Consider the following 12,534-nt stretch of genomic DNA (forward strand, 5'->3'; position numbering starts at 1 on the left):
TTTAATCTTGTTCCCTACTACTTAACATGAAGAGTCCCCGTCTAGGTAAAAAAAAATCCCTCTTTCATAATCAAGGTTTCTGCTGGTGGCCATGTGAGGCCGATTAGGACGATTGGGTTGTGATGACTCAAGGTGTGAGTTGATTCCTCCCTCTGATGGGCAGATGTTGAGGACAGATGCCCGGCCAGGCTCCGCCCTTGCCTTGGGAATGGCAGTTAAGTGGCCGGAGCAGGAAAACAAATGGATTCCTTCCTGGTGAGATCAAAGGAGAGGCCATCGCGCAGACTCCTGGGGAACCTGCCTCCCTAACTACCCCCCGAGGAGGGTGGTTGTTTGATGGTTGGGGGGGGCGATGGGAGGGGTCAGGTTTTGGGGAAGTTTTCTGGCTTGTTTTTTTGCTCTCAGGACCAGGTTGTTGCCGGGTGCCGCTCCCTCAGGACCAGGTTGTTGCCGGGTGCCGCTCCCTCAGGACCAGGCTGTTGCTCAGAAAATGAGAGGGATCCATGATGAAGTGGCGTTTTGTCTGAAACGACGGTTGCATGCCAGCAGGTGGAGTTCTGTCCTCTGAGCCACTGTCATGGAAGATCTAATCCTTTCTCCGTCAAAAGTTTAATAACTAACTCTTGCATAAGTAATGATGGCGACACCAATGATTAATTGATGAACCCCCTGAGAGGTTATTGAGTCATGATACCTGAGATCATTTGAGGCAATGCCATTCTTAGTTTGGGGGGGGGGGGGGGGTGTTAGAGCAGGGCTGTCCGTATATTTGCAAGAAAAGAGTGGACAGGATATGGCCAATCGAAAAGAGAAGGTCTCAAGACAGGTGCGCTAACACTGCACACCCGTTGAGGTGCTATGCTTTTTGGACATTTACAGCCGTCTTTCTCTCATCAGAGCCAGATGTGCTCAGTAAAGGGCTGAGCATCCACAAGGGAAACTAGGGCTGCCAACATGGAGACGCTAACGGTTCAAGGGGGGACAGCGGCCAACAGCCCTGTTATTAAAGAAAAAGTCAGCGTTGCACAAAGTAAAACAGCAATATCTGGCCAGCTTCCACAACTAAGAGGGCGAAGTGTGAGGCCAAACTTGTCTACTGTTTTTGTCCCACTGCTATCATGCTGCAGCAGGACGAAGCACATGCGTGCAGATAGTTTTTGCTGTAACGTATTGCATCGTGCTGTATATCTGCAATGTATGAGGTACATCCTGCTGAGCAACATCATATCAATGAGTCTCAGTTCAAACTTAAAGGGATAGTTTGAAAAATATAGTGTCTTTGGAAAGTTTTCAGACCCCTTGACTTTTTCCGCTTTGTTACATTACAGCCTTATTCTAAAATTGATTGCTGAGTTTTACAAATTTAATCTACACACAATACCCCATAATGACAAAGTGAAAACAGGTTTAGACATTTTTGCATATTTAAAAAAAAATAACATACCTTATTTACATATTATTTACAGACCCTTTGCAATGAGACTCGAAAATGAGCTCAGGTGCATCCTGTTTCCATTGATCATCCTTGATGTTTCTACAACTTGGAGTCCAACTGTGGTAAATTCAATTGATTGGACATGATTTGGAAAGGCACACACCTGTCTATATCAGGTCCCACAGTTGACAGTGCATGTCAGAGCAAAGACCAAGCCATAAGGTCAAAGAAATTGTCTGTAGAGCTCAGAGACAGGATTGTTTTGAGGCATCTGAGGAAGGGCACCATTCTTAAATGAAAGACGTTTGGAAACACTAAGACTCTTCCTAGAGCTGGACGCCTGGCCAAACTGAGCAATCGGGGGAGAAGAGCATCAGTCAGGGAGGTGACCAAGAACCTGATGGTCACTGACAGAGCTGCAGAGTTCCTCTGTGGAGATGGGAGAACCTCCCAGAAGGACAACCATCTCTGCAGCTCTCCACCAATCAGGCCTTTATGGTAGAGTGGCCAGACAGAAGCCACTAATCAGTAAAAGGCACATGATAGCCCACTTAAAGGACTCTCAGACCATGAGAAACAAGATTCTCTAGTCTGATGAAAACAAGATTGAACTCTTCGGCCTGAAAGCCAAGCATCACGTCTGGAGGAAACGGTGAAGCATGGTGGTGGCAGCATCATGCTATGGGGGTGTTTTTCAGCGGCAGGGACTGGGAGACTACTCAGGATCGAGGGAAAGATGAACGGAGCAAAGTACAGAGAGATCCTTGATGAAAACCTGCTGCAGAGCGCTCAGGACCTCACACTGGGGCGAAGTTTCACCTTCCAACAGGACAACGACCCTAAGCACACAGCCAAGACACAGCAGGAGTGGCTTCAGGACAAGTCTCCGAATGGCCTTGAGTGGCCCAGCCAGATTCCTGACTTGAACCCGATCGAACATCTCTGGAGAGACCTGAAAATAGCTGTGCAGCAACGCTCCCCATCCAACCTGACAGAGCTTGAGAGGATCTGCAAAGAGGAATGGGAGAAACTCCCCAAATACAGGTGTGCCAAGCTTGTAGCATCATACCCAAGACTCAAAGTACTGAGTAAAGGATCTAAATACTTGATATTTACATGTTTTATTTTTTAATTAGCAAACATTTCTATAAACCTGTTTTTTGCTTTGTCATCATGGGATATTGTGTGTAGATTGAGGGGGGGAAAAAACTAATTTTAGAATAAGGCTGAAACATAACAAAATGTGAAAAAAGTAAAGGGGTCTGAATACTTTCTGAAGGCACGGTAGGTACCATGACTTGCATGGGATTTGTGCCATAACTGCTGAAATGTTAGCATTTGTAAACAATGCCAGGAAAACTAAACCAATGCATGGATTTCTGTCATACCTTGTCCATAGATGGCCCACAGAGTAAGGAAACCAATATGTCATCTGTGTGAACTATCCCTCTAAAAATGTAGTAAGACGTGTTAGGTACACATACTAGGAATAAAACGGGTGGAGAAAATAAATTCACTGTGTATAATATGATAGAAATACTACAGTAGTAGGCCTACAATAGTGCTCAGAGAGGTCGTGGGTCAGTTAGTGGGGGAAACTACATTTCCCACAAAGAAAAGAGAAATGCTTGTATGCTGACATTTCATTTTCATGGCAAGGTGTGAGGGGTCTGTCACCTTTGAGTGAGTGACTCAAATAGTGTCTGTCTCTGTCTCTCTGTTTCTGTGTGTCTCTGTCTGTCTCTGTTTCTGTGTGTCTCTGTCTGTCTGGTCGGGATGAGTAAGACAGAAGAGATGGATTGTTATGTCTCTGTGTGTGTGTCTATCTCTGTCTGTGTGCATCTCTATCTCTCTGTGTGGTCGGGATGAGTAAGACAGACGAGATGGGTTGTTAGTATGTTCTATTATCAGTAATTACTCTAAAACTAATGCAATGGCCATCTCCGTCTCTGGACTTGAACCCCATTGAAACCCTGTGGTTTGAATTGAAGAGGGTAGTTCCTAGGTGCAGACGAAGGATATCAAGGATCTGGAAAGAGGTTCTGTATGGACGGCGTATTAAACGGGTACCAATAATTTTGACCCTTTTTTTTAAAGATTTGTGTTATTTACTTGTTTAACAAAATCTCTTTCTCTGAGCAATTGTATTAGTAAAAAACAACTTATTTTTTTGGGAGCATACAAAATAGCAGTATTTATTTATTTTTGCTCATTATTCAAGAGTGACAATAATTATGGACCTGGCTGTACATCATCCAGGTTTGTGCAACATGTCACACTCACCTGGATGATACATGTCAGTCATTCTGTGCCAAAATGTTCACCACACATTTTAGCACAGTAGCAAGGTTAAGAGTGCATCTTGACTATTGGCAGGGAAGGAAAGAATAGCTTTGTTTATTGATTTATTCCACCTTTATTTAACCAGGTAGGCAAGTTGAGAACAAGTTCTCATTTACAACTGCGACCTGGCCAAGATAAAGCAAAGCAGTTCGACACATAAGAGTTACACATGGAGTAAAACAAACAGACAGTCAATAATACAGTAGAAAAATAAGTCTATATACAATGTGAGCAAATGAGGTGAGATGAGGTTAATCAATCTATCAAAAACATTGTTATGAGGTTTACTTGTAAACTTATTTTTCTTGTAGGCTAGCGAGTTGACTAATTTGTCCTCAATAATTAGTTATCTGACTAACCCTTTCTCAAATCGTACAATCAGGCCTGTAAGTAATTGTGATTCCTCGTTACCACTGTCATACCGTCGTCATGGAAAGAAAGTGAACTGCTGTCAAGTTTACAATGAGCTCCAAAGACGTCAGAGTTCCATTAGCTTGTATCTTTTATGGTTGGTGGACTCTTTTGAAGCTTGCGTTTTTCTATTTGTTCCAGAACACAGCAAATCCCCCTAGTTTTCATAAAGAGCAGTCAGTTTAAAGCGAGCCAAGGGGTGTCTCATCACTAAACAAGAAACAAAAAGGCCAGATATAAGAACTAAGCTCATGCATACATCAGTGAAAAGCTAGGGTAAAGTTTTAGTCAGAGCCTAATGTTATGGACAGTTACCAGGGCTTCCGAGTGGTGCAGCAGTCTAAGGCACTACATCTCAGTGCTAGACGCGTCACTACAGACCCTGGTTCGATTCCAGGCTGTATCACAACCGGCCGTGATTGGGGAGTCCCAAGTGTGGCGCACAATTGGCCCAGCGTCGTCCGGGTCTGGCCGATGTAGGCCATCATTGTAAATAAGAATTTGTTCTTAACTGACTTTCCTAGTTAAATAAAAAATGTAGTTGTAAAATGAATGTGTAATTGCTCGCTAGATATTCAATAGTTTCTCTGTTATACTGTGAGGTAACTTTCTGATATGTAACTTAAGGCCATAATGTTATTCGTTATGCGTTTGATCATACTTTTAATGTTTATTTGACCATTTTTACAATACTATATTTATGTAGTCTAGTACAGTGTTTCATCTGAGTTATACATTTTGTTTAGATATAATTGTAATAATGTTACTTGTTGTGAAAAGTCTTGCCTAGAGGCATACAGACGTTCAGGTGTTCGCTTTGTCTCTACATGAAAGGTACGATTTAATAATTACCAGAGGATAGTGACAAATGACAGCATTCAATGCAAGTACAGAGGTACATGAGATCATTGGCGTGGCTCAGACAAGTACAGAGGTACATGAGAACATTGCCATATTCAGAAAACCACCAAAGCCACAAATCGGGATGGTCCAACCAAATAACAAAATGTCATATGGACAGAATATAGAGTTTGCTTACGTAGCCACTGCTTGTGCAATAGACATCTGCTAACTTGACTGCCATTTTCCAACTGAGAAAACAAGTTAATACCTGATATTAGCATGTTTCAATTTCATGCCCAATTCATCCCAAAGTATTGTCTCTGCTTCAATAACTTTTGAAGTTACTTTGGTGTTTGGTTGGAAAATGCTAATGATAGACACTGCCACTATGTTAAAAAAAAAAGAACTCAAATAAAAAGCTGAACATAGAATGATAGAGGCCTCTAGTAGCCAAAAGGCTGTATTAGCATGGGCAGCGCCATTGAGGGTTTCCACCATTTTAATGTAGTCAACTGGGTGGAACTTCCAACTTCATTGGCTGATCCCTCCTGGTGACCCTGTTGGAGTCATGTCCAACCGGGTCATCAGGAGGGATCAGCCAATCGTGAAGAAGAAAATGTGCTACATTAAAATTGAGATCATAGACACTATAATGGCACAGATACAGTGCCTTCGTTAAGTATTCAGACCCCTTTACTTTTTCCTGGTTTTGTTACATTACAGCCTTATTCTAAAATGGATGACATTGTTTGGTTTTTCTCAAATCTACACACAATACCCCATAATGACCAAAGCAAAAAACAGGTTTGTAGAAATGTTTGTAAATGTATTGAAAATAAAAAAAACTTACAGTTGAAGTCAGAAGTTTATATACACCTTAGCCAAATACATTAACTCAGTTTCACAATTACTGACATTTAATCCTAGTAAAAACTCACCACTTTATTTTAAGAATGTGAGAATACGAGTCCTATATCAACATAACCTGAAAAGCCGCTCAGCAAGGAAGAAGCCACTGCGCCAAAACCGCCATTAAAAAGCCAGACTACGGTTTGCAACTGCACATGGGGACAAAGATCGTACTTTTTGGAAAAATGTCCTCTGGTCTGATGAAACAAAAATAGAACTGTTTGGCCATAATGACCATCATTATGTTTGGAGGGAAAAAGGGGGATGCTTGCAAGCCGAAGAACACCATCCCAGCCGTGAAGCACGGGGGTGGCAGCATGTTGTGGGGGTCCTTTGCTGCAGGAGGGACTGGTGCACTTCACAAAATAGATGGCATCCTGAGGAAGGAAAATTATGTGGATATATTGAAGCAACATCTCAAGACATCAAATTTTATTTGTCACATACACGTGGTTAGCAGATGTTAATGCGAGTGTAGCGAAATGCTTGTGCTTCTAGTTCCGACCATACAGTAATATCTAACAAGTAATCTAACCTAACAATTTCACAACAACTACCTTATACACACACAAGTGTAAAGGAATAAGAATATGTACATAAAGATATATGAATGAGTGATGGCCGAACGGCATAGGCAAGATGCAGTAGATGGTATAGATTAGAGTATATACATATGAGAAGAGTAATGTAGGGTATGTAAACATTATATAAAGTGGCATTGTTTAAAGTGGCTAGTGATACATTTATTACATACATTTTTCCATTATTAAAGTGGCTAGAGTTGAGTCAGTATGTTGGCAGCAGCCACTCAATGTTAGTGATGGCTGTTTAACAGTCTGATGGCCTTGAGATTGAAAAACAGCTTCTGTCTCTCTATCCCCGCTTTGATGCACTTGTACTGACCTCGCCTTCTGGATGATAGCGGGGTGAACAGGCAGTGGCTCGGGTGGTTGTTGTCCTTGATCTTTTTGGCCTTCCTGTGACATCTGGTGGCAGGTAGTTTGCCCTCAGTGATGCGTTGTGCAGACCTCACTACCCTCTGGAGAGCCTTACGGTTGTGGGCGGAGCAGTTGCCGTACCAGGCGGTGATACAGCCCGACAGGATGCTCTCGATTGTGCATCTGTAGAAGTTTGGGAGTGCTTTTGGTGACAAGCCGAATTTCTTCAACCTCCTGGGGTTGAAGAGGCGCTGCGCCTTCTTCACAACGCTGTCTGTGTGGGTGGACCAATTCAGTTTGTCCGTGATGTGTACCCCAAGGAACTTAAAACTTTCCACCCTCTCCACTACTGTCCCGTCGATGTGGATAGGGGGCTGCTCCCTCTGCTATTTCCTGAAGTCCACGATCATCTCCTTTGTTTTGTTGACATTGAGTGTGAGATTATTTTCCTGACACCACACTCCGAGGGACCTCACCTCCTCCCTGTAGGCCGTCTGGTCGTTGTTGGTAATCAAGCCTACCACTGTAGTGTCGTCTGCAAACTTGATGATTGAGTTGGAGGCGTGCATGGCCACGCAGTCGTGGGTGAACAGGGAGTACAAGAGAGGACTGAGAATGCACCCTTGTGGGCAGTGTTGAGGATCAGCGGGGTGGAGATGTTACCTACCCTCACCACCTGGGCGCGGCCCGTGAGGAAGTCCAGGACCCAGTTGCACAGGGCGGGGTTGAGACCCAGGGTCTCGAGCTTAATGACGAGTTTGGAGGGTACTATGGTGTTAAATGCTGAGCTGTAGTCGATGAACAGCATTCTTACATAGGTATTCCTCTTGTCCAGATGGGTTAGGGCAGTGTGATTGCGATTGCGTCGTCTGTGGACCTATTGGGGCGGTAAGCAAATTGGAGTGGGTCTAGGGTGTCAGGTAGGCTGGAGGTGATATGGTCCTTGACTAGTCTCTCAAAGCACTTCATGATGACGGAAGTGAGTGCTACGGGGCGGTAGTCATTTAGCTCAGTTACCTTAGCTTTCTTGGGAACAGGAACAATGGTGGCCCTCTTGAAGCATGTGGGAACAGCAGACTGGGATAAGGATTGATTGAATATGTCCATAAACACACCAGCCAGCTGGTCTGCGCATGCTCTGAGGACGCTGTCTGAGCCTGCAGCCTTGCGAGGGTTAACACGTTTAAATGTTTTACACACTTTGGCTGCAGTGAAGGAGAGCCCGCAGGTTTTGGTAGCGGGCCGTGTCAGTGGCACTGTATTGTCCTCAAAGCGAGCAAAGAAGTTGTTTAGTCTGTCTGGGAGCAAGACATCGTGGTCCGCGACGGGGCTGGCTTTTCTTTTGTAGTCCGTGATTGACTGTAGACCCTGCCACATACCTCTCGTGTCTGAGCCGTTGAATTGCGACTCTACTTTGTCTCTATACTGACGCTTAGCTTGTTTGATTGCCTTGCGGAGGGAATAGCTACACTGTTTGTATTCGGTCATGTTTCCGGTCACCTTGCCCTGATTAAAAGCAGTGGTACGCGCTTTCAGTTTTGCGCGAATGCTGCAATCAATCCACAGTTTCTGGTTGGGGAATGTTTTAATAGACGCTGTGGGTACAACATCACCAATGTACTTGCTAATCAATTCACTCACCGAATCAGCGTATTCATCAATGTTGTTGTTCGACGCTATGCGGAACATATCCCAGTCCACGTGATTGAAGCAATCTTGAAGCGTGGAATCCGATTGGTCGGACCAGCGTTGAACAGACCTGAGCGCGGGTGCTTCCTGTTTAAGTTTCTGTCTATAGGCTGGGAGCAACAAAATGGAGTCGTGGTCAGCTTTTCCGAAAGGAGGGCAGGGGAGGGCCTTATATGCGTCGCGGAAGTTAGAATAACAATGATCCAGGGTTTTGCCAGCCCGGGTTGCGCAATCGATATGCTGATAGAATTTAGGGAGCCTTGTTTTCAGATTAGCCTTGTTAAAATCCCCAGCTACAATATATGCAGCCTCAGGATATGTGGTTTCCCTGTTTACATAGTCGAATGAAGTTCTTTCAGGGCCGTCGATGTGTCTGCTTGGGGGGGAATATACACAACTGTTATTATGTTCAAAGAGAATTCTCTTGGTAGATAATGCGGTCGGCATTTGATTGTGAGGAATTCTAAGTCAGGTGAACAAAAGGGCTTGAGTTCCTGTATGTTGTTATGATCACACCATGTCTCGTTAATCATAAGGCATACACCTCCGCCCTTCTTCTTACCAGAGAGATGCTTGTTTCTGTCGGCGCGATGCGTGAAGAAACCAGGTGGCTGTACCGACTCCGATAGCGTGTCTCGAGTGAGCCATGTTTCCGTGAAACAAAGAACGTTACAGTCTCTGATGTCTCTCTGGAAGGTCAGTCGGGAAGTTAAAGCATGGTCGCAAATGGGTCTTCCAAATGTACAATGACCCCAAGCATACTTCCAAAGTTGTGGCAAAATGGCTTAAGGACAACAAAGTCAAGGTATTGGAGGGGCCATCACAAAGCTCTGACATCAATCCCATAGAAAATTTGTGGGCAGAACTGAAAAATCTTGTACGAGCAAGGAGGCCTGTAAACCTGATTCAGTTACACCAGCTCTGTCAGGAGGAATGGGCCAACATTCACCCAATTTATTGTGGGAAGCTTGTGGAAGGCTACCCAAAACGTTTGACCCAAGTTAAGCAATTCAAAAGGCAATGCTACCAAATACTAATTGAGTATGTAAACTTCTGACCCACTGTGAATGTGATGAAAGAAATAAAAGCTGAAATAAATCACTCTACTATTATTCTGACATTTCACATTCTTAAAATTAAGTGGTGATACTAACTGACCTAAGGGAATTTTTACTAGGATTAAATGTCAGAAATTGTGAAAAACTGAGTTTAAAATGTATTTGGCTAAGGTGTATGTAAACTTCCGACTTCACCTGTAGATACTTTTGTACCCGTTTCTTCCAGCATCTTCACAAGGCCCTTTGCTGTTGTTCTGGGATTGATTTGCACTTTTCGCACCAAAGTACATTCATCTCTAGGAGACAGAACGCGTCTCCTTCCTGAGCGTTATGACGGCTGCGTGGTCTCATGGTGTTTATACTTGCGTACTACTGTTTGTACAGATGAACGTGGTACCTTCAGGGGTTTGGAAATTGCTCCCAAGGATGAACCAGACTTGTGGAGTCTACAATTTTTTTCTGAGGACTTGGCTGATTTCTTTTGATTTTCCCATGATGTCAAGGAAAGAGGCACTGAGTTTGAAGGTAGGCCTTGAAATACATCCACAGGTACACCTCCAATTGACTCAAATGATGTCATTTAGCCTATCAGAAGCTTCTAAAGCCATGACATTTTCTGGAATTTTCCAAGCTGTTTAAAGGCACAGTCAATTTAGTGTATGTAAACTTCTGACCCACTGGAATTGTGATACAGTGAAACAATCTGTAAACAATTGTTGGAACATTACTTGTCATGCACAAAGTAGATGTCCTAACCGACTTGTCAAAACTATAATTTGTTAACAAGAAATTTGTGGAGTGGTTGAAAAACTAGTTTTAATGACTCCAACCTAAGTATGTAAACTTCCGACTTCAACTGTATATGACATTTACATAAGTATTCAGACCCTTTACTCAGTACTTTGTTGAAGCACCTTTGGCAGCGATTACAGCATCAAGACTTCTTGGGTATGATGCTACAAGCTTGGCACACCGGTATTTGGGGAGTTTCTCCCATTCTTCTCTGTAGAACCTCTCAAGCTCTGTCAGGTTGGATGGGGAGTGTCCCTGCACAACTATTTTCAGGTCTCTCCAGAGATTTTCGATCGGGTTCAAGTCCGGGCCCTGGCTAGTCCACTCAAGGCCATTCGGAGACTTGTCCTGAAGCCACTCCTGCATTGTCTTGGCTGTGTGCTTAGGGTCGTTGTCCTGTTGGAAGGTGAACCTTCGCCCCAGTCTGAGGTCTGAGCGCTCTGGAGCAGGTTTTCATCAAGGAGCTCTCTGTACTTTGCTCCATTCATCTTTCCCTTGATCCTGACATGTCTCCCAGTCTCTGCTGCTGAAAAACATCCCCACAGCATGATGCTGCCACCACCATGCTTCACCGTAGGGATGGTGCCAGGGTTCCACCAGACGTGATGCTTGGCATTCAGGCCAAAGAGTTCAATCTTTGTTTCATCAGACTAGAGAATCTTGTTTCTCTTTGTCTGAGAGTCCTTTAGATGCCTTTTGACATACTCCAAGCAGGCTGTCATGTGCCTTTTACTGAGGAGTGGCTTCCATCTGGCCACTACCATAAAGGCCTGATTGGTGGAGTGCTGCAGAGATGGTTGTCCTTCTGGAAGGTTATCCCATCTCCACAGAGGAACTCTGGAGCTTTGTCAGAGTGACCATCGGGTTCTTGGTCACCTCCCTGACCAAGGCTCTTCCCGGGCGGTTCCAAAGAATGATGGAGGCCACTATGTTGGGGATCTTCAATGCTGCAGACATTTTTTGATACCCTTCCCTAGATCTGTGCCTCGACACAATCCTGTCTCGGAGCTCTACGGACAATTCCTTTGACCTCATGGCTTGGTTTTTGCTCTGACATGCACTGTCCACTGTGGGAACTTATATAGACAGGCGTGTGCCTTTCCAAATCATGTCCAATCAATTGAATTTACCACAGGTGGACTCCAATCAAGTTGTAGAAACATCTCAAGGATGATCAATGGAAACAGGATGCACCTGAGCTCAATTTATAGTCTTATAGCAAAGGGTCTGAATACTTATGTCAATAAGGTATATTTTTTACATGAATTAGCCAAATTTTCTAAAAACATGTTTTCAGTTAGTAATTTTTGGGTATTGTGTGTAAATTGAGGACAATTTTTTGAATTAATCAATTTTAGAATAAGGCTGTAATGTAACAAAATGTGGGAAAAGTCAAGGGGTCTGAATACTTTCCGAATGCACTGTACAAAGATTAGTCCTCCATCTAGCTCTAGTAATAACAAGGTAGGAGAAAAATATTACATGTTGTGATTTGAGTAGATCATCCCTTTAATGACATATAGTTGGACTTTCACTGAGGGTACGGATCTTGCACATATCCCATGCACCAACACCAGTGATCAGGTAGTCTGATCTTTGTCATGTATAAAAAGCACATTTTAAAACTGCAATCTGTTGTACATTCAATCAAATTACCCTGAATTTTTTTTTTTTTGTTGAAACCACCAAAACCATGTTAAGACTGTGGCGGGATGATTTTCCATGCTACTTTAAAGGGCTCCAATGTCCTATCCTCCATTTGATACAGCAAAGCCAAACACCATAAACTAGCTCGGAAAGAACAAGAGTCATCTCTCTCAGTGGATTAATGTTTTACAACCGCTTTGATGAGACACGACTGATGAAAATGTAATAGATGGTGATCCGCATGTGGGCCATATCCTAATAAAATTCCCTCATCATATAGCTGCACCGTACCGAAACACAGTATTGCATGTGAACAGAACACAGAACACATGCCGGAGGCAGCAATATGTGTCTGATCTTAATAAGCATCTCTCTCTCCTTTACTCCTGTTTTACAGGGAATCTGTTGTCAAATTAGTCATTCCCAGTTAATTGGGTCTTCCAAAAACGATTGACTAGGCGTCTGTGAA

The sequence above is a fragment of the Salvelinus namaycush genome, chromosome 31, assembly GCF_016432855.1.
Source record: "Salvelinus namaycush isolate Seneca chromosome 31, SaNama_1.0, whole genome shotgun sequence".
Classification (NCBI taxonomy): Eukaryota; Metazoa; Chordata; class Actinopteri; order Salmoniformes; family Salmonidae; genus Salvelinus; species Salvelinus namaycush.